The sequence below is a fragment of the Bos indicus genome, chromosome 5, assembly GCF_029378745.1.
Source record: "Bos indicus isolate NIAB-ARS_2022 breed Sahiwal x Tharparkar chromosome 5, NIAB-ARS_B.indTharparkar_mat_pri_1.0, whole genome shotgun sequence".
Classification (NCBI taxonomy): Eukaryota; Metazoa; Chordata; class Mammalia; order Artiodactyla; family Bovidae; genus Bos; species Bos indicus.
In genome coordinates this window covers 85,679,345-85,706,910 of record NC_091764.1, presented here as the reverse complement: position 1 = coordinate 85,706,910, position 27,566 = coordinate 85,679,345, and the positions used below count along the sequence as shown (strand labels likewise).

General features: G+C 37.8%; 1 protein-coding gene across 21 annotated transcripts in view; it reads right to left on the bottom strand.

The window, feature by feature from the left end:
- SOX5 (SRY-box transcription factor 5) overlaps positions 1-27,566 on the bottom strand; it is a 1,171,821-nt gene that overhangs the window by 887,212 nt on the left and 257,043 nt on the right. For 2 of the 21 annotated variants that reach the window (XM_070788603.1, XM_070788597.1), the window contains exon 4: positions 25,182-25,232. The exons of the other annotated variants lie outside the window; for them this stretch is intronic. The gene's annotated coding sequence lies outside the window, so the exon portion shown is untranslated. The remainder of the gene's footprint in view (positions 1-25,181; positions 25,233-27,566) is intronic. 21 annotated transcript variants of the gene reach the window in all.

The following is a 27,566-nucleotide window of genomic DNA, read 5'->3' as shown; positions in this document are numbered from 1 at the left end:
AGTAAAGGTCAGAACACTGAATAGAATCACCAATCAGTGTGCAAAGTAGTGCTGTTAAGTACATAGAGAAACTGAATTCACACATTCCTCTCCCTTTTGGCTGTGATTTTTCAACCATAAACTGTAGAGAGCAGTAGAATTATAATATCACCATAGATTGGATGCTCTACTTAACAAAATTGGTCATATTCTTATTTTCTTCTTCCTTGGGGAGCCTTCATCTCAAGATAACTTTTAAATAGAAACAACCAGCTTTTCCACAGAGCCTGATTATCAATTTGCACCTCTGGCAAAGGGAGGCCTAGAACTCTATTGTTTTGTTAATTGTCAATTTGCATCTTTGAAAGGTGTTGCATTTTCTCTTCTTTCTAGCAGGTTAAGACTAATTCTGTATGTTAATAAATATTATAAACACTTTCCACAGAAATGTAGTTTGCTAAAAAGTATGTTATTATGGTTACCCTCAATTTTCCTCTACTTAATTACACCTTAGATCTTAAAGTTGATTTTATGAAAACTAGTTAAGCTCTGATTTAAACTTTTTCTTCAAAAACACCTTTTGTTTTTCAAATAAACATTTAGAGAAAATGCTATTTAAAGCACCAGTTATTGATAGTCATGAAAAAGCTACAAATTAATTAAGAAAAATTTTCACAAGGATATCTGAGATTTTTACCTTGAATAAATGATGTGAAAATATGCCTCCCTTTTCTTCCTTCTTCAGACATAGCATAAAACTTATGCTAAGAAACCAAAAATCCATTTTACAAGGTAACAGAAAAGATGGAAATAGAAGTTGTAAAAAATATTAGGAAAAGGAATACAAATAAGATACAGGTTATTCCCTACACTTGTGTTTACAAGCAGCTACTTGAAAACTAAAAGTTCTTAACATACCCTATCAGTACAAGTTCCACTACTTGCTTTGGAATGATATGATCTCTTTGATATGCTTGTCAAGCAGGTATTTTTAATCCATTGCAACATTTTCCCTATCTGACTGCTAGATATAAAATACTAAGTCAAATATGGTAACTCTCAAGCTTTTGAGCTGAGGGAGGTAGTGTTTAAAAAGATCAAGTGATCATTTCCCACTAAATCTAAATGAGATTTCTGTTGCTAAGAAAACAACTTCACATGTAGCTTAAATTTACTAGATTTATTTATATTCTACCTTTTTGCTTAAAGGGATTTGAGAGGGGCAATCTCTATTTGTGTTTCTCAACTTTGGTTTCTGAAGTGCAAAATCACAGAAAAACAATATCTGTGGATCAATAACAAAGATAATATATTTTAATGTGTCAGTAAAGTGCTCTATAAAATAGGAATGTCACATGTGTTATTTATTACTATCTATGGGCTTGCTCCAAACCATGTCATCTCTCCAAAAAGCATGCACTTAATGATATAAACCTTATGATAAATATTTAAAAGCTTTCTTGCATGCATCAACACCCTGAAAAGAAAATTTAACATTTAAATTAACTTTGTCAATTCAGCCCATCCAAAGGCCTCAGGATATTTGTGTCTTTTACACACACACACACACACACACACACACACACACACAAATATATATATATATGTATATATTTATATATGTATATGTCTGTGTGTATATATATATATATATCATACTTTATACACAAATCTATTGTGTAATGCCTCTTAACATTGTTACAAGTGCCTTTTCATGAAATCTATGATATTCATCAAACTAAATCTATCTGGGGGGAAAAGTCAGGATAAAAATGATATTTTAGCTACTAGAAGGAGAAGCCTTCTACAAAGAACCAGTGAAGTAATGAAGTACAAAGAACCAGCGAAATAATAAAGAATTGAGGAATAAATTCTACATGCAAAAAAGTCAATCCCGTCAAATAATATATCCGAGAAATAGGCAAGACTCATTAATAGCTTAAGTGGTTCTGAAGGACTTTCAGTGTTTTTGTTCTTACCTCTTTTTTTTCCTTCTTATTTAAAAATACATATACTTCCCAATTTTTAATGGATCAGGGACAGCAGATATTCACTGCTATAGTTCATAAACTTTTTATCCAACATCTACTACGTGCCAACTTTGTTGAACTAATTTTGAAAAAAAAAAATCAGATTTTGCATGTAGAATATTTTAGGAGTAGGACTGAACATACACATACATACACAAATGAGTTTTCAGTTTAAGTCAAACCTGATATCTTGGGGCACAATAAATATAATTTAATCAATTATCACCAAAGAATAATTTTAATCATGTTATGTAAACTGATTGGAATCACTTTCAGGTCAGTCTGTTAGTAAAAGTTTTGAAGATGGAAGTCCACATTTCTTTAATTCTTGAGATCATTTGTTACATATACATCCCTGCGCATGCTTAGTCAAATCCCCATGAACTGTAGCCCGCCAGGCTCCTCTGTCCATGGGATTTTCCAGGCAAGAATACTGAAGCAGGTTGCCATTTCCCCTCCAGGGGATCCTCCTGATCCAGGGATTGAACCCATGTCTCCTGCATTGATAGGCAGATTCTCTACCACTGCTCCACCTGACATCATTTATTTCTTTCTAAAGTTTGAAATGGTTCTCATGAGACACCTGATCTCTTACAGAATCCCAGAATCAGTGCTTTCCTTCTGTCATGAAGTGACTATCTACCTCCTTTTTGGTAATGAATAAAGGTGTGATTAGGAATAAGAAGTCTGAGAGGTCTTTTAAAACAACAGCAACAAAAATATATACTTTGTCCCAGGCAAATATTTAGAAGTGTATGAAGTTAATAAACTATCCAAAAATATACATGAAACTTAATAATTTTATGAAATTTCCTTTAAAACAAGAGATTAAAAAATTCTATATAAATTTAGCTCAAAGAAATTGGTACTTGAGAAAAGAAATTAAAGCTTCTGGTTTATGTAGTGAATAGAATGAAAAATAACTTCTTTTCAACTGACATTGAGATCATTGGTTTTTTTTCCACTCACTGATGGTAGATATATGGAAACTGGATTTAAATCACAATATAAAGGATATGAGCAATATGTGTAGAAACTTTACGAGGTTTCTGCTAAGTTTTTAATCTCAACTTTTCCATTTTAGGTCTTATGATTATGTAGCTCCCTTCTTCAAAATGTTCCAAGAGTTCCCCATAATTTGCAATAAAATCTTAAACCTTTTTCCTGAGTTAGCTAGTGCTAAAGGACTTCTAGTCTGGGTATATTTTCACTGTTTAACAATGTATTGCGTTTATTTGTGCTTCAGGGTTTAGTCCTTGTATTCATATTCACATTCCTTCCCGCTCTTGCCATTTTGGTCCACGCTCATTTTCTTGCCGATGACTCTCACATTTATATTTCCAGCCCACACTTCTGTTCAATATTTCTTCTTGGATATATAATTGGAATTTCAAACTTATGTTAAAACCTGATCTATTATTCATCCTCAAACCTGCTCTTGTCTTCAAATCTCAGTACATGAAAAGGCCCTCTTCTCGGTTACACTGGTCCAAATCCTCAAGTCATCTTGAGACCTTTTTTTTTGCCTTCCTTAAATACTCTATCCTCATTTGGGTCAAGGAATCTTGTTGACTAAACCTTTAAAATACTGTAGGTTTTGTCCACTTCTTACCACTTCCACTGCTACCACCCTGATTCAATCCACCATGATCTCTTGCTGGCTTATTGTCATATCTTCCCAAGTGGCCTCCCAGTTTCCATTCCTTAAGCAAAATCTGTGTCTTCTCCATACTAAAGCCAGAATGATCCCTTTAAAAGCTCAGTCAATTCTCTGCCCCAAACCCCCGTCAAGGTGTCTCATCTCATTCAGAGTGAAGGACAAAGTCCTCACAATGTCCTACACCACCTGTAAGACCTGGCTCCCAATTATTTTCTGACCTGTTGTTCACTCCTCCCTGCACTCTTCTCCAGCCCCAAGGACCTCCTTGCTCTTCCTTACAGACATGTTCCCATTTGCTAGTCCTTGCTTTATTATGTCCATTTACCTGTCATCCCTCATGAAGACAGAGATTTTTATGTTTTGTTCATAATTTTATATCCTCAGTACCTAGAAATGTGTCTGGAACATAACAAGTGTTCAGCAGTTATTTGTTGTTGGATACTAACTTGACTGTCCCTCTGTGTCATGCTGTGCTAAGTCACTTCAGTCGTGTCCAGCTCTTTGTGACCCCATGGACTGTAGCTCACCAGTCTAGTCTGTCCATGGCATTCTCCAGGCAAAAATACTGGACTGGGTTGCCATATCCTACTCCAAGGGATCTTGCTGACCCAGGAATTGAACACACATCCCTTATGTCTCCTACATTGACAGCAGTTTCTTTAACACTAGCATCACCAGGGAAACCCAACTAGTCTCTAAATTCTTTGTTTTGTTTATCCATGCACCCTCAGTGTCAGAGTTCTTGGTCCATAACAAATATTCAACAAATACTAATCAGTGAGTTAATAGATTAATTAATGAACTAGTGAAACTCTTTAGCAAGGAACAAAACTTGCAGATAAAGAAAACTTGAAATCATGGGAATTACCTATTTACCCTCCATGTAACATTTGTGTTCTCTCTATGCCTCTACAAGGATTTTTTCAATCTTCCTTTTATTTGAATCTTCTGAGCTCTTACTATCTAGGGATAGCTAAGTTACATAGCATTTTAAGCAACTAAATAGCTGAATTGAAGTAATAATACTTCTGTTTTCTCTTCTTCTTTATACCCATCTATTAAATGTTAAAAGCTTTTGCAATGATCATATATTACTTGCTAGTTAAAAGAAAAACATGCAAGACATGAAAAAGCAAAAAGAAAAATACTGAAACTTCATTTAATTCTTTAATATTAGTATGTTGAGAAAATGCAAGTTCACCATACATATTTAGAAGGTGTCTTCACAACACAATCATTTACATGATTATGTAAAATGGATGCATAAAGACAGGTCTTCCTCAAAACTTCAAATTAATACCTATATAGGTTATAATCAACTTCACTCCTCCCCATCCCTTACTGAATCTTTTATGACTTTCATCATCAGAGTCAAGAGTAGAAACATCAAAATAAAATGTAAAAGTTTCCTTTAAAATAATTGTTCAGCAAATCATTTAGGAAGCTTTACTAATTTCCTCTAGTTTCAAATACAAAGGGAAAACTAGTTCAGATAAAAACCATCCTTCCTGCTCCTTTCCAGCATGAGGTCCTCTTTATTCTCAAGGCCTTCGGCCCAAATGAAAGTTAAACTTTAAGTCCCAGAAAGAAATCTTGAAAGTGCCAAATATCTGTTCATCTAACTCAGCCTTCAGAAAACAGAGGCATGTGACTCTTTTTTGAACCTGCCTTCAAAGCTAAGGATCTTCAGCCACAGGCTTCTCTTTCACATCACTTGGGGCCCACTGGTGATCAGACAACTGTGCAGCCGCCTGTGTTACCGCCAAAGCTTTGTAGCCTCTGCCGGCACATCCATGCTGGGGACAGGCACCCGGGCCACTGAAGGTATTCTCTTGGTTGGTAATTACAGAATGAAAATCACCGGAGTCCTAACATGTGAAGGAAGTGCCGGGAAGCAGGATTCTCTTAACACGATTTGACAATGACTACTTTAATTTATAGCTATGTCTTTGGGATAAGCAGAGGGACAGAGGAAGGGGTGAGGTGGGAGGTATGTAGGGGCTGTCAGCATGCCGCCCAGTCCTACCTACCAATCAAATGTTCTGAGGAACCACCACCTCTGGCATTCGTGTGAAACTTTGTCTAGTGAAATACATTCATTTGCCTCTTTCTGACATTTAACAACAGACTTGACACTCCACAATGTATCTGAATGATCTGCCATGAGAGCACTTTTTCAAAAATTGCCGAATTCCCACACAATTGGCAAAATTTTCAGGACTTTTTCAACTCACTTATCAGCAGTGCCTGGAATTCCCTACTAGGGTACTCTAACTTTTGGATGAGAAAGTAGGAAGGAAGCAGAAAATCTGCAGAAATACAAATTAGTGCACAGAAATTCACAAGCTTCAATATCCCTTAGCATGTAAACAGGAATAATGAAATAGAGCTGTGCCAACTATATTTAAATTCCACATGTCGTTTCAAAACATATTTAGAGAGAAATTAAAAATTTTTAAGTTAAAAATAAGGCTTGCTTTAAAAAGCATTCCTTATTAGGTAGGAAAGCCTTCAATTTTTTTTTTTTTTTTCTGGAAGCATAATAGAGTTTCCATTTGTACAAAGCTCTTCCAGTCTGGAAGCAAGAAACTGGTATGGGCATGAGATAATTGGTTCCAAGATAAGATTAAAACAAATGGAAAGCTTTTTATAAGTTTTGGTTTTTAAAATTATAGTAACCTTTTGCCCTGGGGTCAGCATCTTACAATCTTGATTCTAGGAAACCAAAGAGCCACCAAACCGCTAATATGAAAAAGAAGAAGCCAGTTCTCTAGAATCATAGAATTTCAATGTATTATAGAGGAACTTCTAAATGAAAGAGATAAAGAAAGGACTGAGAGTCTTTTATTTCACTCCAGGACAATAACTGACAGTTGTATTGAGCAATGAGTGTCAATCATAAAATATGTTCTGTATATTATTTAAAGAAAGGAATTTTAGGAACTTTTCCATCTGAATGGTTTGCCCTGAATGAAAAGATTCAGTTATCTAAAACACTGTTAACTTCAAAGACTTGAAATTTTGAACACGACAATTATTATCTTGAACTTCACTTTGTAAAGCATACTTAAACTTTGAATAAATCTTTGTGCAAAATAAAACAGTATAATCATTATCCCAGTAATAAGAAACAATTTCCTAAACCCTTATTGATACTACTAAGTCACTTCAGTCATGTCCGACTCTGTGCAACCCCATAGATGGCAGCCCACCAGGCTCTACCATCCCTGGGATTCTCCAGGCAAGAACACTGGAGTGGGTTGCCATTTCCTTCTTATTGATACTACTAAGATATATAATGAATTAAGATTGAGGGCAGGAGGAGAAGGGAGAGAGAGAGGATGCGACGATTGGATGGCATCATTAACTCAATGGACGTGAGTTTGAGCAAACTCTGGGAGATAGTGAAGGACAGGTAAGCCTGGCATACCTTTGCCACCCCATTGCCCATGGGGTGGCAAAGAGTTGGACATGATTTAGCAACTGAACAATAAGAACAAAAGCACTCTTGGTCTGGCCATTTAAGATCTTCATTTTCATGCCTTTCCATTTGTCCTTAAGTCTCTTCACCTAATGTCAGCAAAATACCCACAAGAATTCTTTCCACTATTGCTGGAAGTAATCCAACTTTGAAATCTTCGGCTCTCATATGAGATTCTTACACAATCTACATCTTAAGAAACTATTCATGACTATGAATGAATTCAAACTATTCACTCAGTAATGCTGGCAAGACTCCTCTTTAACTTCATCAAGTCATTCAGGCTGTTCCACCCTCCTTTTTCTTTCACGATCAGCCACCTCTTGGCTTCATTTCTTTCTTTCTTGTAATTCAGCATTTCACCATGCTATTTGCTAGCACCCTCAATTCTTTGTTCTTTTCTCTTTCATCCAAAATATTGTTCAAATGTAGATCAAACAAGGTAAGAGGACTTCCCGCTAATTGCTCTTATCTTATTCAGAATTTTATTTATTTGAAATAAAAACACATCACAGTCTTTTTGGAGCAGGATACAGTCACACAACCAAGTTCTAAGAGTGTAGGCAAAAAATATGTGTGTAATTTCTTGGATGGGGCATTAACTGAAAAGGAAGAGGCATGCCTTTCTTGTTCTCCTCATTTTTCTCAGTGTATGATGTATGACTGGAGCACCAGCAGCCATATTGTATCGTGAGTTAGCTTTGGAAATGTTATGCAATCACACAGAAGAGCCTGTGTCCCTGAAACCATGGAGGGTCACATTAGTTCTAGACTGTCTATCTATGGATATTTTTTAAACAAAGAAAGAAACTTTTATCTTGTTTAAGTCTCTGCTTCTTTTGCCTGTCCTATTACTGGAAGTTGAATACAAGCTTCACTAATTATGCTGATGATCTGCCTTCTCCACATTTAGACTTCTCAATGCCTCAGTTTCCTCTTGTGTTAAAATAAGAATAATAACGATACTTAGATAATGATGCTTCAGTTCAGTTCAGTTCAGTTCAGTTGCTCAGTCATGTCCGGCTCTTTGCAACCCCATGAATCGTAGCATGCCGGGCCTCCCTGTCCATCACCAACTCCCGGAGTTCACTCAGACTCATGTCCATCGAGTCAGTGATGCCATCCAACCATCTCATCCTCTGTCGTCCCCTTCTCCTCCTGCCCCCAATCCCTCCCAGCATCAGGGTCTTTTCCAATGAGTCAACTCTTCACATGAGGTGGCCAAAGTATTGGAGTTAACAATGCTTAGTTCATGAATTTGTTGTGAAGACTAAGGATTTAATCAGTGCCTAGTACAATGGCAACCCACTCCAGTACTGTTGCCTGGAAAATCCCATGGATGGAGGAGCCTGGTGGGCTGCAGTCCATGGGGTCGCTAAGAGTCGGACACGACTGAGTGACTTCACTTTCACTTTTCACTTTCATGCATTGGAGAAAGAAATGGCAACCCACTCCAGTGTTCTTGCCTGGAGAATCCCAGGGATGGGGGAGCCTGGTGGGCTGCCATCTATGGGGTCACACAGAGTTGGACACGACTAAAGTGACTTAGCAGCAGCAGCAGCAGCAGTACATACTAAACAATCGAAAATGCTGGTTATTATTATTAGTAATACCTAGGTGTAACCCAGCCTTGTTGAGAAAATCTGCAGAACTATAAGGACTGGTACTAATATTGAGCTGTCAGGGGTAGAAATATCTTTCATTTGCTTTTAATAACCGAACCATTTCCTCCACTGATTATCTTTTACATTAACACCCTGTTTGTGGGCTTCCCAGGTGGTTCAGTGGTAAAAATCCACCTGCCAATGCAGGAGACACAAGAGACAAGGGTTGGATCCCTGGGTCAGGAAGATCCCCTGGAGGAGGGCATGGCAACCCACTCCATTATTCTTGCCTGGAAAATTCCATGCACAGAGGAACCTGGTGGCCTACAGTCCATGGGGTCACAAAGAGTCAGACATGACTGAGCAGACATATATATATATACATATATATATATATATATATATATATATATATATATATATACATACAGTCCTTACACTTATAATTCAGGTTCCACCTCACCAGATAACAACTCATCCTACAAACTGAGGCCCCTAAGGCCTTCAATTCCCTCCATACAGAGTGACCTGCCTCCATCCCTCCCTGCTTCTCACCCATGCTGCCTATTAGTCTTCAGCCCTTTCTGAGAAGGAAGTACCTTGTCCAGGCTCATCCCTCTGCTTGGTTCTGCATGTTGTGCTCCCCCCTTCTTATTTTAACACCTCTCTTGTATTCTCAGGGCTTCCCTGGTGGCTCAGACAGTAAAGAATCTGCCTGCAATGCAGGATACCTGGGTTTGATCCCTGGGTTGAGAAGATCCCCTGGAGGAGGGCATGGCAACCCACTCCAGTATTCTTGCCTAGAGAATCCCCATGGACAGAAGAGCCTGGAGACTTCAGTCCATGGGGTCGACTCAGCTTTTGCTTTCTTATTGACTCATCTCCCCTTTGTCAATAAACATGCCCCGGTTTCTACCAGTATCAGCATGAATATCCATGCACCTGTCTTGGGCCAATGTATTCTCTCCATTCCTTTTTCATCTGCATGTTCAGTAAATCACCAACTGTTCTGAGAACATTTAAGATTACTCTTTTAGCTTTCACATACATAATACAATATTGTTAGCTATAATCATCAGGCTATACATTAGATCCCCAGAACTTACTCTTCTTATAATTGAAGGTTTGTACCCTTTGAACAGTGGTCACATATGGTTGTGAGAGCTGGACCGTAAAGAAGGTAGAATGCCAAAGAATAGATGCCTTTGAACTGTAGTACTGGAGAAGACTCCTGAAAGTCCCTTGAATATCAGGAGTATACTAAGTATGCAAAACATCAGATAAAAGAAAATAAAGTACATACCTAAATTTTAAAATAATGCTTTTTAGAAAAGATAATGTTTTTGGGAAAATGGTGCTGATAGAGTTGCCCCACAGAGGATTGCCACAAATTTTCAAATTGTAACAAATTCAATTATCTGCAAAGTGTAGTAAAACAAAGCATAATAAAATGAGGTATGCTTATATGAATACACACACACGCACACACATATATATATAGAATTAATTAATTAAAAATAGGACTATCTTATGAACCGGCAACCCCACTCTGGTTATATATCTAAAAAATGAAATTATGATCTCATAGAAATATTCACACCCCCATGTTAATTGTAGAATTATTCACCACAGTAAAGATATGGAAACAACCTAGTGTCTGTCAATAGATGAATGGAGATATATATATATATATATATATATATATATATACATCTTCTTTATCCATTCATTCATTGAATAATTCAATCTCCTTACTGTTTATTGGTCTGCTGAAATCCACTTTTTCTTCATGATTCAGTCTTGGTGGGTTGTATGTTTCTAGGAATTTATCTGTTTTTTCTAGGTTATCCAAATTACTGGCATACAGTTGCTCATAGTAGTCTCTTTAAGATTCCATGCATTTCTCTAGTCATGATGTCTCCTTTTTCATTTCCAATTTCATTGTTTTCAGATTTCTCTTTTTTCTTAGTTTTATTACTAAAGGTTTGTAATAAATTTTTCTTATTGCTTCAAAAAATCAGCTTATATTTTCACTAGTTTTTCCTATTGTTTTTCTGGTCTCTGATTTCTTTCTACTCTCATCATTGTAATTTCCATCCTTCTGTTAATTTTGGGCTTAGTTTTTTCTTTTTCTAGTCCCTTGAGGTATAATGTTGTTTATTTGAGATCTTTTCTTTTTCTAAATGTAAGTATTACTGCTATAAACTTTCCTCCTAGAACTTCTTTTGCTTCTTCTTATAAATTTCAGTATTATGTTCTTCCTCTTTTATTTGTTTCAAGATCCTTTTTCTTAAATTACCATTTTGATTTCTTCTTCATCCTACAGTTTTGGGAGTGTTTTGTTTAATCTCCACATATTTGTAAATTTACCTCCTGATATCAATTTCCAGTTTTGTACCATTGTGATTGGAAAAGATACTCAGTATGATTTCAGTGTTCTTAGACTTTCTAAGAATTTTTTTTGGTGACCTATTACTTGATCTCTTCTGGAGAATGTTAGGTGTAAAACTGAGAAGAATGTGTATTCTGCTGCTACTGGATGGAATGTTCTGTAGATATCTGTTGGATCTATAGTTCAAGTCCAGTGATTCTATACTGATTTTCTCTCTGGATGATCTATCCATTGTTGAAAGTTAAGTATTGAAGTCCCCTACTATTATTGTATCATTGCCTATTTCTCCCTTCAGATCTGTTAGCATTTACTTAATATATTTAGGTATATTTAGGTTCTGATGTTGGATGAATATATACTCACAATTGTCATATTCTCTTCATAAATTGATTACTTATCATTATAGAATGACCTTCTCTGTTAAAGGTTTAGTGGAAAGTCTATTTTGCCAAAATAATTAACTTCCAAAATATGTAAGCAGCTCACACAATTTCCATATCAGAAAAACAAACAACCCAATCAAAAAGTGGGAAAAAACCTAAACAGACATTTCTCCAAAGAAGACATACAGATGGCTAACAAACATATGAAAAGATGCTCAACATCACTCATTATTAGAGAAATGCAAATCAAAACTAGAGTGAGACCCTACCTCATACCAGTCAGAATGGCCATCATCAAAAAGTCTTCAAACAAAAAATGCTTGAGAGGGTGTGGAGAAAAAGGAACTTTCTTGCACTGCTGGTGGGAATGTAAACTGATACAGTCACTATGGAAGATGGTAGGGAGATTCCTTAAAAACTAACAATAAAACCATCATATGACCCAGTAATCCTACTCCTAGGCATATACCCTGAGGAAATCAAAATTGAAAAAGACACATGTACCTCAACATTCATTGCAGCACTATTTAAAATAGCTAGAACTTGGAAGCAACCACCTAGTCCATCAACAGATTAATGAATAAAGAAGCTGTGGTATGTATATACAATGGAATACTACTCAGCCATAAAAAAGAACATATTTGAGTCAGTTCTAATGAGGTGGATGAACCTACAGCCTATTATACAGAATGAAGTAAGTCAGAAAGAGAAATATAAATATCAGATCAGATCAGTCGCTCAGTTGTGTCCGACTCTTTGCGACCCCATGAATCGCAGCGCACCAGGCCTCCCTGGCCATCACCAACTCCCAGAGTTCACTCAGACTCATGTCCATGGAGTCAGTGATGCCATCCAGCCATCTCATCCTCTGTCGTCCCCTTCTCCTCCTGCCCCCAATCCCTCCCAGCATCAGAGTCTTTTCCAATGAGTCAACTCTTCGCATCAGGTAGCCAAAGTACCGGAGTTTCAGCTTTAGCATCATTCCTTCCAAAGAAATCCCAGGGCTGATCTCCTTCAGAATGGACTGGTTGGATCTCCTTGCAGTCCAAGGGACTCTCAGGAGTCTTCTCCAACACCACAGTTCAAAAGCATCAATTCTTCAGCACTCAGCCTTCTTCACAGTCCAACTCTCACATCCATACACGACCACAGGAAAAACCATAGCCTTGACTAGCCAGACCTTTGTTGGCAAAGTAATGTCTCTGCTTTTCAATATGCTATCTAGGTTGGTCATAACTTTCCTTCCAAGGAGTAAGCATCTTTTAATTTCATGGCTGCAGTCACCATCTGCAGTGATTTTGGAGCCCAGAAAAATAAAGTCTGACACTGTTTCCACTGTTTCCCCATCTATTTCCCATGAAGTAATGGGACCGGATGCCATGATCTTCATTTTCTGAATGTTGAGCTTTAAGCCAACTTTTTCACTCTCCACTTTCACCTTCATCAAGAGGCTTTTTAGTTCCTCTTCACATACTGACACATATATATGGAATCTAGAAAGATGGTGCTGATGAATTTATTTTCAGGGCAGCAGTGGAGAAATAGACATAGAGAACAGACCTATGGACACAGCAGGGAGGGGAGGAGAGAGAGGGTGAGATGTATGGAGAGAGTAACATGGAAATTTACAATACCATGTGTAAAATAGATAGCCAATGGGAATTTGCTACATGACTCAGGAACTCAAACAGGGGCTCTGACAATCTAGAATGGTGGGATGGGGAGGGAGGGGACATGGCTATACCTATAGCTGATTCTTATTGATGTATGACAGAAAACCACAAAATTCTATAAAGCAATTATCCTTCAATTAAAAAAAGTGCCAAAAAAGTCTATTTTGTCAAATATAGGTATAGTCATTCCTTCTCTCTTTTGTTTCCCACTTTCATGAAATATCATTTCCATCTTTTACTCCAACCCTATACGTGTCCTTAAAGCTGAATTAAGTCTCTAATAGGCAGCATACAGTTGGATCTTATTGGTTTTTTTTTTTTTTAATCCTCCCAGGCATTCTATATAGTTTAACTGTAGAATTTAATCTATTTATATCTAGAATAATTATTGATAATGCCATCTTCAATTACTAAAACTAGCGATTTTTAATTGTTATTTTAATTCCTTTCTTTCTTTCTCCCTCTCTTACTGCCTTCCTTTGTAATATGCTTTGATTCCCTTCTCTTTATCTTTTGTCAGTCTACTGTAGAGTTTGTGGTTACCAGGAAGCTTCCACAAAACATCTTACAGATATAACAGTCTAGTTTATAAAATAAAAACTTAACTTTGATCACATCCAAAACCTTTTTGTTACCCACGTTAATGCTTTTGATGTCACGATATATTTTGTTATAGTTTTTACAAATAGCTAATTTTTAATACTTTTATTAGCTAGTTTTAATACTTTCGTTCTTTACCTTTAAACAGAATTGCTAACGCACCATCATATTACAGTAATAGAATCATCTGAATTTGGTATATACTTATCTCTACCAGTGTGTTATATATTTTCATGTTTTCATGTTAAATAGTGCCTGTTCATTTCAGCATTGCTTATAATGCAAGCCTCATGGAAATGAACACTGTCAGCTTTCATTTATATGCAAAGGTTTTTTCCACCTTTATTTCTGAAGGTCAACACAGCTAGATAGAATATTTTTGGTTAGGCAGTTCTTTTTCTTTCAGCATTTTGAATATATCATCCCACTCTTCCCGGGTCTGTCAGTTTCTACTAAGAAACCCATAGACAGCCTTTAACTTACAAGCTTCTTTTCTCTTGCTGCTTTTAGGGTTATCTGTCTTTGATTTTTGATATTTTTATTACAATACATCTTGGAGGAGAAGAAGAACATGTCAGGAACTTGGATATCCAAATCTCGTCCCAGATTTAGGAACTTCTCAACTATTATTTCTTTACATAAGTTTTCTACCCCCTTATCCTTCTATCCTTTTGAAACTCAGAATTCACACATTGCTTCTTTTGATAGTATCCAAAATCATCTCAAGCGTGTTTTCTCCACTCTTCTTCATTTTTTTCTTTGCTCTCATGTGACTGAATAATTTCAAAATTCACGTCTTCTATTTCATAGATTCCTTCTTTTGCTTGATCCATTCTGCTGTTGATGGATTGATTTTTTTTTTCATTTCATTTATTACATTCTTCACCTCTAGAATTTCCATTTGGTTCTTTAATACGATTTTATCGTTGTGCTAAACTTATCATTTTGTTTCAGTATTATTTTCCTAATTTCACTGAATTGTCTTCTGTATCTTACTTTAGCTCATTGTACTTCCTTCAAACACCTTTTATGATTTCTTTGTTGGGTATAAATCGCAGATCTGCATGTTTTGGGGTTCAGTTACTAGAGATCCTTTGCTGATGTCATGTTTGCTTCATGTTTCATGTTCCTCTGAATTGCTGTCTTCTCATTTGAAGTAGCAGTCACTGTCTCAGGCTTTAGTGACTCTTTTTCTGGAAAGAAATACCTCCCATTGAGTCTGCTAGGGATTCTGAGGCTTTCTCAGACCTCTATGGATATGCCTCTTCTGCGCTTCTTGCTGCCTATTGCTGCAGAATTCTTACACTTACATGCCCTCTCTGGATTCTGCAACATACTAAAACAACTGACAGCTTCCCTGCTGCCTTCTCAAGAGTGATTCTAGAATGTAAGCTTGTGATCTCTCCTTGACCCACAGCTTTGGGCCAGCTTTCTGTGTATGTTTACTAGCTAGCTGCCAAAATACATCAGGAGCATACAGAGGGTACCAGCCATGGGGTAGAGAGGGTTGTTGGTGAAATGCACAAAGACTGTGGGTGCCCATGGGCTAACTGGAGAGGCTGCAAGCAAGGAGTCCCCAGGGGTTCCGGAGCAGGCTTTTTGATGAAACACATGTCACAGTAGGATTCACATCCCTTTAATGTCCTCCAGGAGTCCTATTTTTCTAGTTTCTTCCCACCTCTAGTCAAGTGACACATGATTCAGTGCTCCTCTCTAATGTGTTCAAGCTTATATATATTTTCCCTAGTCATATGTTGGAACTTCTCATTCTGGAAACCTGTACTTCCACAAAGGCTTTCTTGTTCATGGGTAACTGAATGAAATAGTGTACTTCAGGAGCTTCTGGACCATGGCTGATAGTGCTAGAACCAATTCATTGCCTACTGCTGGGTCTACAAGTGGGACCAAGGCCTATGTGCCCATTACCAGATGCACAGAAGAACTGTACAAAAAAGATCTTCGCAACCCAGATAATCACGATGGTGTGATCACTCACCTAGAGCCAGACATCCTGGAATGTGAAGTCAAGTGGGCTTTAGGAAGCATCACTACAGACAAAGCTAGTGGAAGTGATGGAATTCCAGCTGAGCTATTTCAAACCCTAAAAGATGATACTGTGAAAGTGCTGCACTCAGTATGTCACCAAATTTGGAAAACTCAGCAGTGGCCACAGGACTGGAAAAGGTCAGTTTTCATTCCAATCCCAAAGAAAGGCAATGCCAAAGTGCTCAAACTACCACACAATTGCAGTCATCTCACACACTAGTAAAGTAACACTGAAAATTCTCCAAGCCAGGCTTCAGCAATACGTGAACCATGTTGAACAGCAGATGGTCAAGCTGGTTTTAGAAAAAGCAGAGGAACCAGAGATCAAATTGCCAATATCTGCTGGATCATCGAAAAAGCAAGAAAGTTCCAGAAAAACATCTATTTCTGCTTTTTTTGACTATGCCAAAGCCTTTGACTATGTGGATCACAATAAACTGTGGAAAATTCTGAAAGAGATGGGAATACCAGACCACCTGACCTGCCTCTTGAGAAACCTGTACGCAGGTCAGGAAGCAACAGTTAGAACTGAAACAGTCTATGGAACAACAGACTGGTTCCAAATAGGAAAAGGAGTACGTCAAGGCTGTAAATTGTCACTCTGCTTATTTAACTTATATGCAGAGTACATCATAAAAAAACGCTGGGCTGGAAGAAGCACAAGTGGAATCAAGATTGCCAGGAGAAGTATCAATAAGCTCAGATATGCAGATGACCTTATGGCAGAAAGTGAAGAAGAACTAAAGAGCCTCTTGATGAAACTGAAAGAGGAGAGTGAAAAAGTTGGTTTAAAGCTCAACATTCAGAAAACGAAGATCATGGCATCTGGTCCCATCACTTCATGGCAAACAGATGGGGAAACAGTGGAAACAGTAGCTGACTTTATTTTGGGGGGGCTCCAAAATCACTGCAGATTGTAATTGCAGCCATGAAATTAAAAGACGCTTACTTCTTGGAAAGAAAGTTATGACCAACCTAGACAGCATATTAAAAAACAGAGGCATCACTTTGTCAACAAAGGTCCATCTAGTCAAGGCTATAGTTTTTCCAGTAGTCATGTATGGATGTGAGAGTTGAAGTATAAAGAAAGCTGAGCACAGAAGAATTGATGCTTTTGAACTGTGGTGTTGGAGAAGACTCTTGAGAGTCCCTTGGACTGCAAGCAGATCAAATCAGTCCATCTTAAAAGAGATCAGTCCTGGGTGTTCATTGGAAGGACTGATGAAGCTGAAACTCCAATACTTTGGCAACCTGATGTGAAGAGCTGACTCATTTGAAAAGACCCTGATGCTGGGAAAGATTGAAGGCAGGAGGAGAAGGGGACGACAGAGGATGAGATGGTTGGATGGTATCACCGACTCAATGGACATGAGTTTGGGTAAACTCTGGGAATTGGTGATGGACAGGGAGGCCTGGCGTGCTGAAGTTCATGGGGTCGCAAAGAGTTGGACACAACTGAGCGACTGAACTCAAATGAACCAGATGCACAAGGAGGGAGTCCTCCTAGATATGATACTGGATCTTTGCATATGATATTGGATCTACAGCTCCCACAAAGTCACTTGAACCATGAATGAATGTCTAATTGTTTTTGAGGCAGGACATGATGAAGACTATCTTGTTCAGCCATGCTCCTGACATCATTCCTCATGCATTTACTTCCATTTCTATTAGACTGCTAAACTTCCAGTGGGCAGGTACAGGCTCTCCTTCACTTTGCATTCTCAGTGCGTGTGTGCATGCTTGCTCAATAACTTCAGTAGTGTCTGACTGTTCGCAGTGCTATGGACTGTAGCCTCCCAGGCTCCTCTGTCCTTGGTATTCTCCAGACAAGAATCCTGGAGTGGTTTGCGTGCCCTCCTCCAGGGGATCTCCCCAACGCAGGGCCTGAACCTGCATGACATGCATCTCCTACATTGCAGGTGAATTACTCACCCACTGAGCCACCTGGGAAGTGCATGTCACAGTGATAAAACTCTGGGATAAGCACATAAATATATAGAAAATATTTGGAAAAAATTACACACGTTGCACAAAGGCACCAAAGGTAGAGCAATCACTACTTTAATAAACAAGCGTTCTCTCCCCTTATCCTATCTTTAGCTCTGTCAGTTTTCATACAATCAAGTTAAAATTTTTTTATTAAATGTTTCTTAATTGTTCCAAGCAAACAGCTTTAGTAGGAATATTCTTTATTAATTTTCCCTTTAGAGGTCTTATTTTCAACCCTTTTAAAAACCTTGAACCTTTCTAATAGGATCACACTATTAATGCTTTCAGAGTTCACACTAAAGTGCTCTCCTTCAACAGATACCTCCAGTTTCTATTCTTTAGAACAGTCTTATCCGGTGTCCTTGTTCGTAGTTTTCATCTTTTCCCTGACTAATGTACAAGCAGATTTAATCTCCTTTTGCACAAATATGGGCATATTTTGACCATACACCTAAACCAATTCACCATTAAGTCATGAAACTTTTTTCTGTGACCAATCTAATACATTATTCAGATTCTAAATTTTCTGTTCAATGTTCCATCAATAGGATGTGAGCTTAGCTTTTCTTTCTTCCTGTCTGGGTTATACTAAGTTATACACATTCCTTTTCCCTGATTCCTCATTAGCAGGCCTGTTTATGTGAAAATATTAGCCGGTGTTAATGCTATAGCCAGAAGGTCAGACACATTCACTCCTTGCAAAGCTGAGTGGTTCATCCACAGATTTGAAATACTTAAGAATTCAGTTCTGATACCCACACATGATAAGTGAGTAACCAAAGCTTGTGAATTAATAAATTTCTTCATTAATTAATAAAATTTCATGTACTTAGGTACTGCTACTTCAATTTATGTTTGAACAGAAAAATCTCAAGTGGGTAATCATGCTGATAGAACTCTTACTAATTATATTTGCATGAAATTTGAAGATTAAACATTAAATAATTGCAATTAAAGAGACACATGAAATATAATTATTGGTATCTTCCCAAAGATAATCACATAAAAATGAATATCAGAAGTTTTCTTATACTGAAGTGTTTAAAGATTTATCATATAAAAGTCAAAGAGTATACTACATTAAATCTGGAAATAAGCTCCTAGATCTATATTGTTTTTTTTAAATTTCAGGTCCATGAATATCATAGTTTCATTTCATATTCATACCATACTAGAGACTATCTTAGTTTTGCAGTGTTGACTCAACATATTTGAACACATAATTATTTGGGCTATCTAGATAGAATGTAGAAAAATAAAAATATATACTTACAGAACAAATTTTAACATTTCAAGGAAGCATCTTTAGGGTTACTATAAGTAGAATATTCAGTGAGCACCTGCAGTACGTTGGCTAAAGAATCTTTCATTTAATTCAACATTGAATTAAAACAGAAATTGGAAAAAAAATACATTATATGCTGTGAATGAACTTCAAAAGGTTCAGAAGTTGGCCCTGATATACTCACAATCTCATCCAAACTGGAAGTCTGAAATATTATGTTGAAAATGGCTTAAAACTGTCTTTTTTGAAAGACTACAGGACCTTTATTTTCTCCTTCCCACCAGACTATAAATGCTGGAAGAACAACCTGTCTTATGGCATTTTGGGCACACAATTTCCCTTCCCAGCAATAAATTGGAAGTACAGAGTTTATGTCTGTTTGATTCCCATCTGTCAACCAAACAGCAGTGAGATCAAATCCATCATTCAATTTCTAAGGCTGTTTATTAGTTATATGCTTGATCATGCCCTTTTAGGAATCCCATTCATAAGAGGCAAAAGTCCAGCTAGCAACCTATGTCACACTGATAGTAAATTTAAGTTAGACGTACATATGTTTTGTTATGTATGTACAGCTAACTTAGTTTACTGGCTGTCACAGATTGTCATTATTAGCAAAGTATACTTATATACTTCCTTAAGGTGTTCTTTCTGATGTTAACACAAGTGAAAAAGATCTCCTCACCCAAGATGTGGCTGCTAAGTCGCTTCAGTCGTGTCCGACTCTTTGCGACCCCAGAGATGGCAGCCTACCAGGCTCCCCGGTCCCTGGGATTCTCCAAGCAAGAACACTGGAGTGGGTTGCCATTTCCTTCTCCAGTGCATGAAAGTGAAAGGTGAAAGGGAAGTCACTCAGTCGTGTCTGACTCTTAGTGACCCCATGGACTGCAGCCTACCAGGCTCCTCCATCCATGGGATTTAAGGCATTTAAAAAGCATAAGAACTAAACAAGATAACAAAGTCTGTGGTAACAACTATTGCCAATAAACGATGTTCATTGTAACTGGAGGTATTATGAATGGAGGTAATGGAAATAATGGCAGCTTTGAAAGAAAAACTGCCTGTGTGTGCATGTACATGTTTGTGAGTGTATGTTGTGTGTCCCCGATTATCCATTCTAGTGCAAGTTATTCATCAATGCTGACCTAAATTTTCTTTCCTATAGAAAGTCTGAAACAGTTATGTTAGTGTCTCATGGAGCTGACGTTTCTCACAGATATTATACTGAATTGTCTCACATTTTCTCTATGTTATACCTTTGATAACAAGTTAAAAGTGTAAGAGGGGAAAAAAAATTACCTGCAAACAACAAATTCTTCACTGCACAGTCAAGTTTTTGCTTGGGGAATAAACCAAACTCATACTCACAAAGGGATAGGGCAGATGAATTATTTTATTCATTCTCAAATTAGTTCAGTGAGACTATAGAGTCAAACAAACAGGTAAGGATGTGTTAATTGCAGGATGGAGATATATATATTATTATTATTTTCTACTGGCGTATAACTGCTTTACACTGCTGTGTTCGTTTTTGCTGTACAATGAAGTGAATCAGCTATATGTATACATGCATCACCTCCTTCTTGGACTTCCCTCCCACCCCATCCCACACATCCTGGTCATCACTGAGTACCAAGCTGAGCTCCCTGTGCTATAGAGCAGCTTCCCACTATCCATTTTACACATCATAGTGGATATATATCAAACCTAATCTCTCAATGCCTCTCACCCTTCCCTTCCCCCTATGTCCACTCATTTGCTCTCTATGTCTACATTTCTATTCTAGCCCTGAAAATTTGATTTCATTAACTACTACATAGGCTAAATCAATTAACCAAAAAATATAGGTTCATATGTAGCATTTTTTGGTTCCACATATACGCATTAATATATAATATTTGTTTTTCTCTTTCTGACTTACTTCACTTTGCATGATATACTATAGGTCCACAGAATTACCATATAACCCAGCAATCCCACCACTGCACATATACCCTGAGAAAACCATAATTTAAAAAAACACATATAACTGCAATGTTCATTGCAGCATTATTTACAACAGTCAGGACATGGAAGCAACCTAAATGTCCATCGACAGACAAATGGACAAAGATGTGGTAATATATATAATGGAGTACTTACTCAGCTATAAAAAGAAATGAAACTGAAAATACATATATTATTAAGTTAGTGACAGACTAGTGACAGAATTAGGTTCAAAACTCCAGACATATATCATATTAATTTTCTGGAACTTCAACATACCCTTTGTTTAAGGTAAAATATTAAAAACTAGCAGATTGTTATAATACATTAATAGTAGTATTCAGTTCAGTTCAGTCACTCAGTCATGTCCAACTCTTTGCATCCCCATGAATCGCAGCACTCCAGGCCTCCCTGTCCATCACCAACTCCCGGAGTTCACTGAGACTCATGTCCATCGAGTCAGTGATACCATCCAGCCATCTCATCCTCTGTTGTCCCCTTCTCCTTCTGCTCCCAAACCCTCCCAGCATCAGAGTCTTTTCCAATGAGTCAACTCTTCACATGAGGTGGCCAAAGTATTGGAGTTTCAGCTTTAGCATCATTCCTTCCAAAGAACACCCAGGACTGATCTCCTTTAGAATGGACTGGTTGGATCTCCTTGCAGTCCAAGGGACTCTCAAGAGTCTTCTCCGACACCACAGTTTAAAAGCATCAATTCTTCGGCGTTCAGCTTTCTTCAGAGTCCAACTTTCACATCCATACATGACTACTGGAAAAAACATAGCCTTGACTAGATGGACCTTTGTTGGCAAAGTAATGTCTCTGCTTTTCAATATGCTATCTAGGTTGGTCATAACTTTCCTTCCAAGGAGTAAGCGTCTTTTAATTTCATAGCTGCAGTCACAATCTGCCGTGATTTTGGAGCCCCCCAAAATAAAGTCTGACACTGTTTCCACTGTTTCCCCATCTATTTGCCATGAAGTGATGGGACCAGATGCCATGATCTTCGTTTTCTGAATGTTGAGCTTTAAACCAACTTTTTCACTCTCCTCTTTCACTTTCATCAAGAGGCTTTTTAGTTCCTCTTCACCCTCTGCCATAAGGGTGGTGTCATCTGCATATCTGAGGTTATTGATATTTCTCCCGGCAATCTTGATTCTGGCTTATGCTTCTTCCAGCCCAGCATTTCTCATGATGTATTCTGCATAGAAGTTAAATAAGCAGGATGACAATATACAACCTTGACGTACTCCTTTTCCTATTTGGAACCAGTCTGTTGTTCCATGTCCAGTTCTAACTGTTGCTTCCTAACCTGCATATAGGTTTCTCAAGAGGCAGGTCAGGTGGTCTGGTATTCCCATCTTGGGAGCAATAAAAAAATGGGACGACAGAGGATGAGATGGCTGGATGGCATCAACGACTCGATGGATGTGAGTTTGAACGAACTCCGGGAGTTGGTGATGGACAGGGAAGACTGGCATGCTGCAATTCATGGGGTCACAAAGAGTCGGACACGACTGAGTGACTGAACTGAACTCAACTTAGCGTTACTGTGAACTTGCAGTGAATTAATACACGTAGAAGACAACACAATGTTTAGCTTCTGGTAAATAGTCAATAAAGGTTAGTTATTACCAAAGATAGTATATTTTATATTTTAAAAGTTATTTAATTTTTTAAGGGCCCTATTTTTCACATGATAATACAAATATTTATTTCTCCTTTTCTCCTTAAACATTTGATGTACCAAGGGTGTGACTAATAGTTAACTTTGGATATACTGTTTTCTTTTTTTTTACTGTTTTCTTAAATCAGTTCAGTTCAGTTCAGTCACTCAGTTGTGTTCATCTCTTTGCGACCCCATGAACCTCAGCATGCCAGGCCTCCCTGTCCATCACCAACTCCCAGAGTTTAATCAAACTCGTGTCCATTGAGTCGGTGATGCCATCCAACCATCTCATCCTTTGTCGTCCCCTTCTCCTCCTGCCCTCAATCTTTCCCAGCATCAGGGTCTTTTCAAATATGTCAGCTCGTCACATCAGGTGGCCAAAGTATTGGAGTTTCAGCTTCAACAACAGACCTACCAGTGAACACCCAGGACTGAGCTCCTTTAGGATGGACTGGTTGGATCTCCTTGCACTCCAAGGGACTCTCAAGAGTCTTCTCTAACACCACAGTTCAAAAGCATCAATTCTTCTGTGCTCAGCTTTCTTTATAGTCCAACTCTCACATCCATACTTGACCACTGGAAAAACCATAGCCTTGACTAGATGGACCTTTGTTGACAAAGTAATGCCTCTGCTTTTTAAAATGCTGTCTAGATTGGTCATAACATTCCTTCCAAGGAGTAAGCGTCTTTTAATTTCATGGCTGCAGTCACCATCTGCAGTGATTCTGGAGCCCAAAAAAATAAAGTCAGCCACTGTTTCCACTGTTTCCCCATCTACTTGCCACGAAGTGATAGGACAGGATGTCATGATCTTAGTTTTCTGAATGTTGAGCTTTAAGCCAACTTTTTCACTCTCCTCTTTCAGTTTCATCAAGAGGCTGTTTAGTTCTTCTTTACTTTCTGCCATAGGGCACCCTTATGGCAGAGAGTTTTCTTAAATAAGAGGCATGAAAATCCTAGCTCTAGCAATCATATAACCGTATAACTTTGAAAAAGTTCATGCCATCACATATCAATTTTGAAAAACTATTTGTATAAAATAAATTCATAGAGTGTACTAATGGAACATAATAAAATTTTATATATACTTAAACTACTGACTGTGAGGATAAAAATGTAAGCTTTCAGTTGGACTTATACTATAAAATTTTTTAAGTTATATAACCATAGATACAAAATATGAGTGTGATCTTTTATAACTGATTTATGACAGATTCAAATACCTACAACATTTTCAAACAAATCAATATTTATCAGATTTCAGATACAATATTTCAAATATATCCCAGTCACATAAATCAGAAAGGGAATACACATTTATAAGTGTATTCCAATATATAAAGAACAGTACTGAATAGCTTCATCCTGTGTCTCTGTGGAGGAAGAAAAGCATTTTCATGATAAGAAGATGTATTTTAGGGAATTCCCGGGTGATCCAGTGGCTAGAACTCTGCACTTTCACTTCCCAGAACCCAGGTTCAAACCCTAGCAGGAGAATTAAGATCCCGCAAGTTGCACGGTGCGGTCAAAAAGAAAAGAGATGTGTTTTAGATATAATATAAAAAAGAACATTCTCAACCATGTGAGGTATATACATACTGAAATAAACCCTACCCATAACTGGTAAGAATGAGGGTTCCAGAATGAGATGCATATTTGAACATACCATCTCTCAACTAAAGGTAATAAAATCTTCTTCACAGCCCTGTCATGAGGATTAAAAAAGAGAGCACTTTATATCAGAGTAATGACAGTATTCACCCCAGAGACAAAGATATATGTGGTTGGGTGGGTGTGTGTGTGTGCACACACGCAAATGGGTGTTAGGTAAGATATTCAGTATTTGGTATTATTAAGATTTATCAGAAAATTTTTAATTCAAGTCTCCCAAGTTTAGGCTGAAATGATATTACAGTTAATCACAGTCCTAAGAATCTATAACCCAACAGGTTACCTTCATCTTTATCTTTATGTTCAGTTCAGTTCAGTCGCTCAGTCGTGTCCAACTCTTTGCGACCCCATGAATCACTGCACGCCAGTCCTCCCTGTCTATCACCAACTCCCAGAGTTCACTCAAACTCATGTCCATCAAGTCGGTAATGCCATCCAGCCATCTCATCCTCTGTCGTCCCCTTCTCCTCCTACCCCCAATCCCTCCCAGCATCAGAGTCTTTTCCAATGAGTCAACTCTTCGCATGAGGTGGCTCAAGTATTGGAGTTTCAGCTTTAGCATCAGTCCTTCCAATGAACACCTAGGACTGATCTCCTTTAGAATGGACTGGTTACTATATCTCAAGTCCCCATTTGACAATATAACCAGGAACAAGTGAGGATAGGGAAATACATATTAGGAGTTAGGAAGAAGACCTGAATTTGAAAACTGTTTCAACCATGTACTCACTCTGTAATTTGAAGACAACTTCTTTACCTCTCAAAGCCCAAGTTTCACTATCTATAAAACAAGGAAACATGTTTGTTCTTATGAGAACAAAAGATCACATGTACCAAGTGCCTAGTGGAGCACATCTGGCACAGAGTGGGAACCCAGTAATATTTGCTTCCGTTTTTCTTTTTCCCACAAAACTAAAGAAAAATTCTCCATCATATTCATACCATTCCTTATATATTTAAAGCCATATTAAAGTTCTTAACTTGAGCACCTGCAAAAATAAAAAGGATTAAGAACAATCTATGATACAATTTGTAGAAACAGACGTTGTGTGAATTCTCTTTTGACTCCCCATATACAACTGACTTGGAGAAGGAAATGGCAACCCACTCCAGTACTCTTGCCTAGAGAATTACATGGACAGAGAAGCCTGGTGGGCTGCTGTCCATGGGGTCGCACAGAGTTGGACATGACTAAAGCGACTTAGCATGCATGCATGCACTGGAGAAGGAAATGGCAACCCACTCCAGTATTCTTGCCTGGAGAATCCCAGGGACAGAGGAGCCTGGCGGGCTGCCGTCTATGGCATCACACAGAGTCGGACACGACTGAAGCAACTTAGCAGCAGCAGCATACAACTGACTACTCATTCCTCGAGGGCTCACTCTGCCCTAAACAAAGTATCATGATTCCTATATATTTTATTATAGGGCTTGTGTCTACATGCTTATCAATGTCTATTTCACAAGAAAAGAAAGGACAATTGGCAAATAATTGGTGTATACTAAGCATTCTCATGGAGAAGAAAATGGCAACCCACTCTAGTATTCTTCCCTGGGAAATCCCATGGACAGAGGAGCCTGGCAGGCTACAATCGATAGGGTCACAAAAGAGTCAGAAATGACTCAGCAACTAAACAACGACAACAAAACATTGTTGACAGGGAATGAAGCACTGCTGTTGCAAAGCCCAGCATGTTCCTGCCTAAGGGTTTTGCATTTGCTCTGTCTTTACCTGAAATACACCTCACTCAGATGACTCTCTATCTCATCTTCTTCGGTCCTCATCTTAAATTTCACTTTCTCAGAAAAGATTTCTCTACCTACCATATGTTAAATGTGTGTGCACACACATATATTCAAACACATATAAGACATACCAAGTCTCCCTTTTCTCCATCTATCACTATCTGACTGACATAGTACAAATTGAATTTGGTTATGTTGTCATCTGTTTTCCCCATTAGAAGGCAAACTTCATGAAGGTAAAGTGTCATGCCTGTTTTGTTCATTACCTAACATTTAGCACAGTGTCTGGGACATAATAAGTGCTCAATAAATATTTATTGACTGAATGAACAAACTGCACAATGAAAACATTTGGAAGAAGAAAGATGAGAACTTCTGATGAATAACAATAGACAGATTTAGAGAAATTTAGAATGCATGTGACGATTAAGCTGATCCCTTGATATTGCATAACTTCTCAGAACTCATTTTATGTTACTTGATATACTGCAGTTTTAATTTCTTAAGCAAAGGAGCTTTGTTTCTTCTCATGGAAAACAAACCAACTAGATTTACCTAGTATTAAGTTATCTCCATTTTTCCTTATCAACACAGATCAAAATATGCTGAAAGTATTTTTAAAGACAAAAGATGATGCAATTACATCCCCTTTGATTTACAGATGAAGAAACTATGAGCTGGAGAGATGGAGGGTTCTGAATGTCAGTGTTAGTGCTACAACTCAGATCTTCTAACCAAACCTCAGTACACTTTGAAAACATCTACTGGTCCAGAAATTATAACTAATAAAATCTAAGTTCTCTTTGTCGCCTACATGGTATTTGTGTCATTTGTACTATGTTTAGCTGTTAAATAGCCAGTCTCAGCTATTCAAGGAGAAGGCAAAGATCTACCCTGTCCATAGCAAATCCTGTTTCCTAAATAAGCCCTCCTCTTAACGTCTACATTTGAAACATTAACAATGTGTCCACCTGGACTTCTTGGAGGGCTCTGGTTAGAAGGGACAATATATGCTTTGGTTCATCTATGGAACAATCAGCTTAAGGAGTTGTATTCAGATATTATTAATGTTTTCAAACCCACTTCCTATTTTCCTGCTGAAATCCCTGCCAAGCACACACTTCAGCAGACACTAAAATAATTTGGGTAGTTGACATTCAATCCAAATTTTCTATGGAAATCTGCCAGATTTGACATCTGTGAGAAAGTGGGTAATTTTTATTATCCACAGAGAGCAAAAGCTTGGTTTGATATTTCTCTACCTCCACACATCTCCCTGTAGTGGAGCTGCTACTCAGATATACACAAAAAGTGAGTAGCAAGGAAAATTATTTAACTCTTTCACTCTTGTCTTGATTGCAAAGGCTTA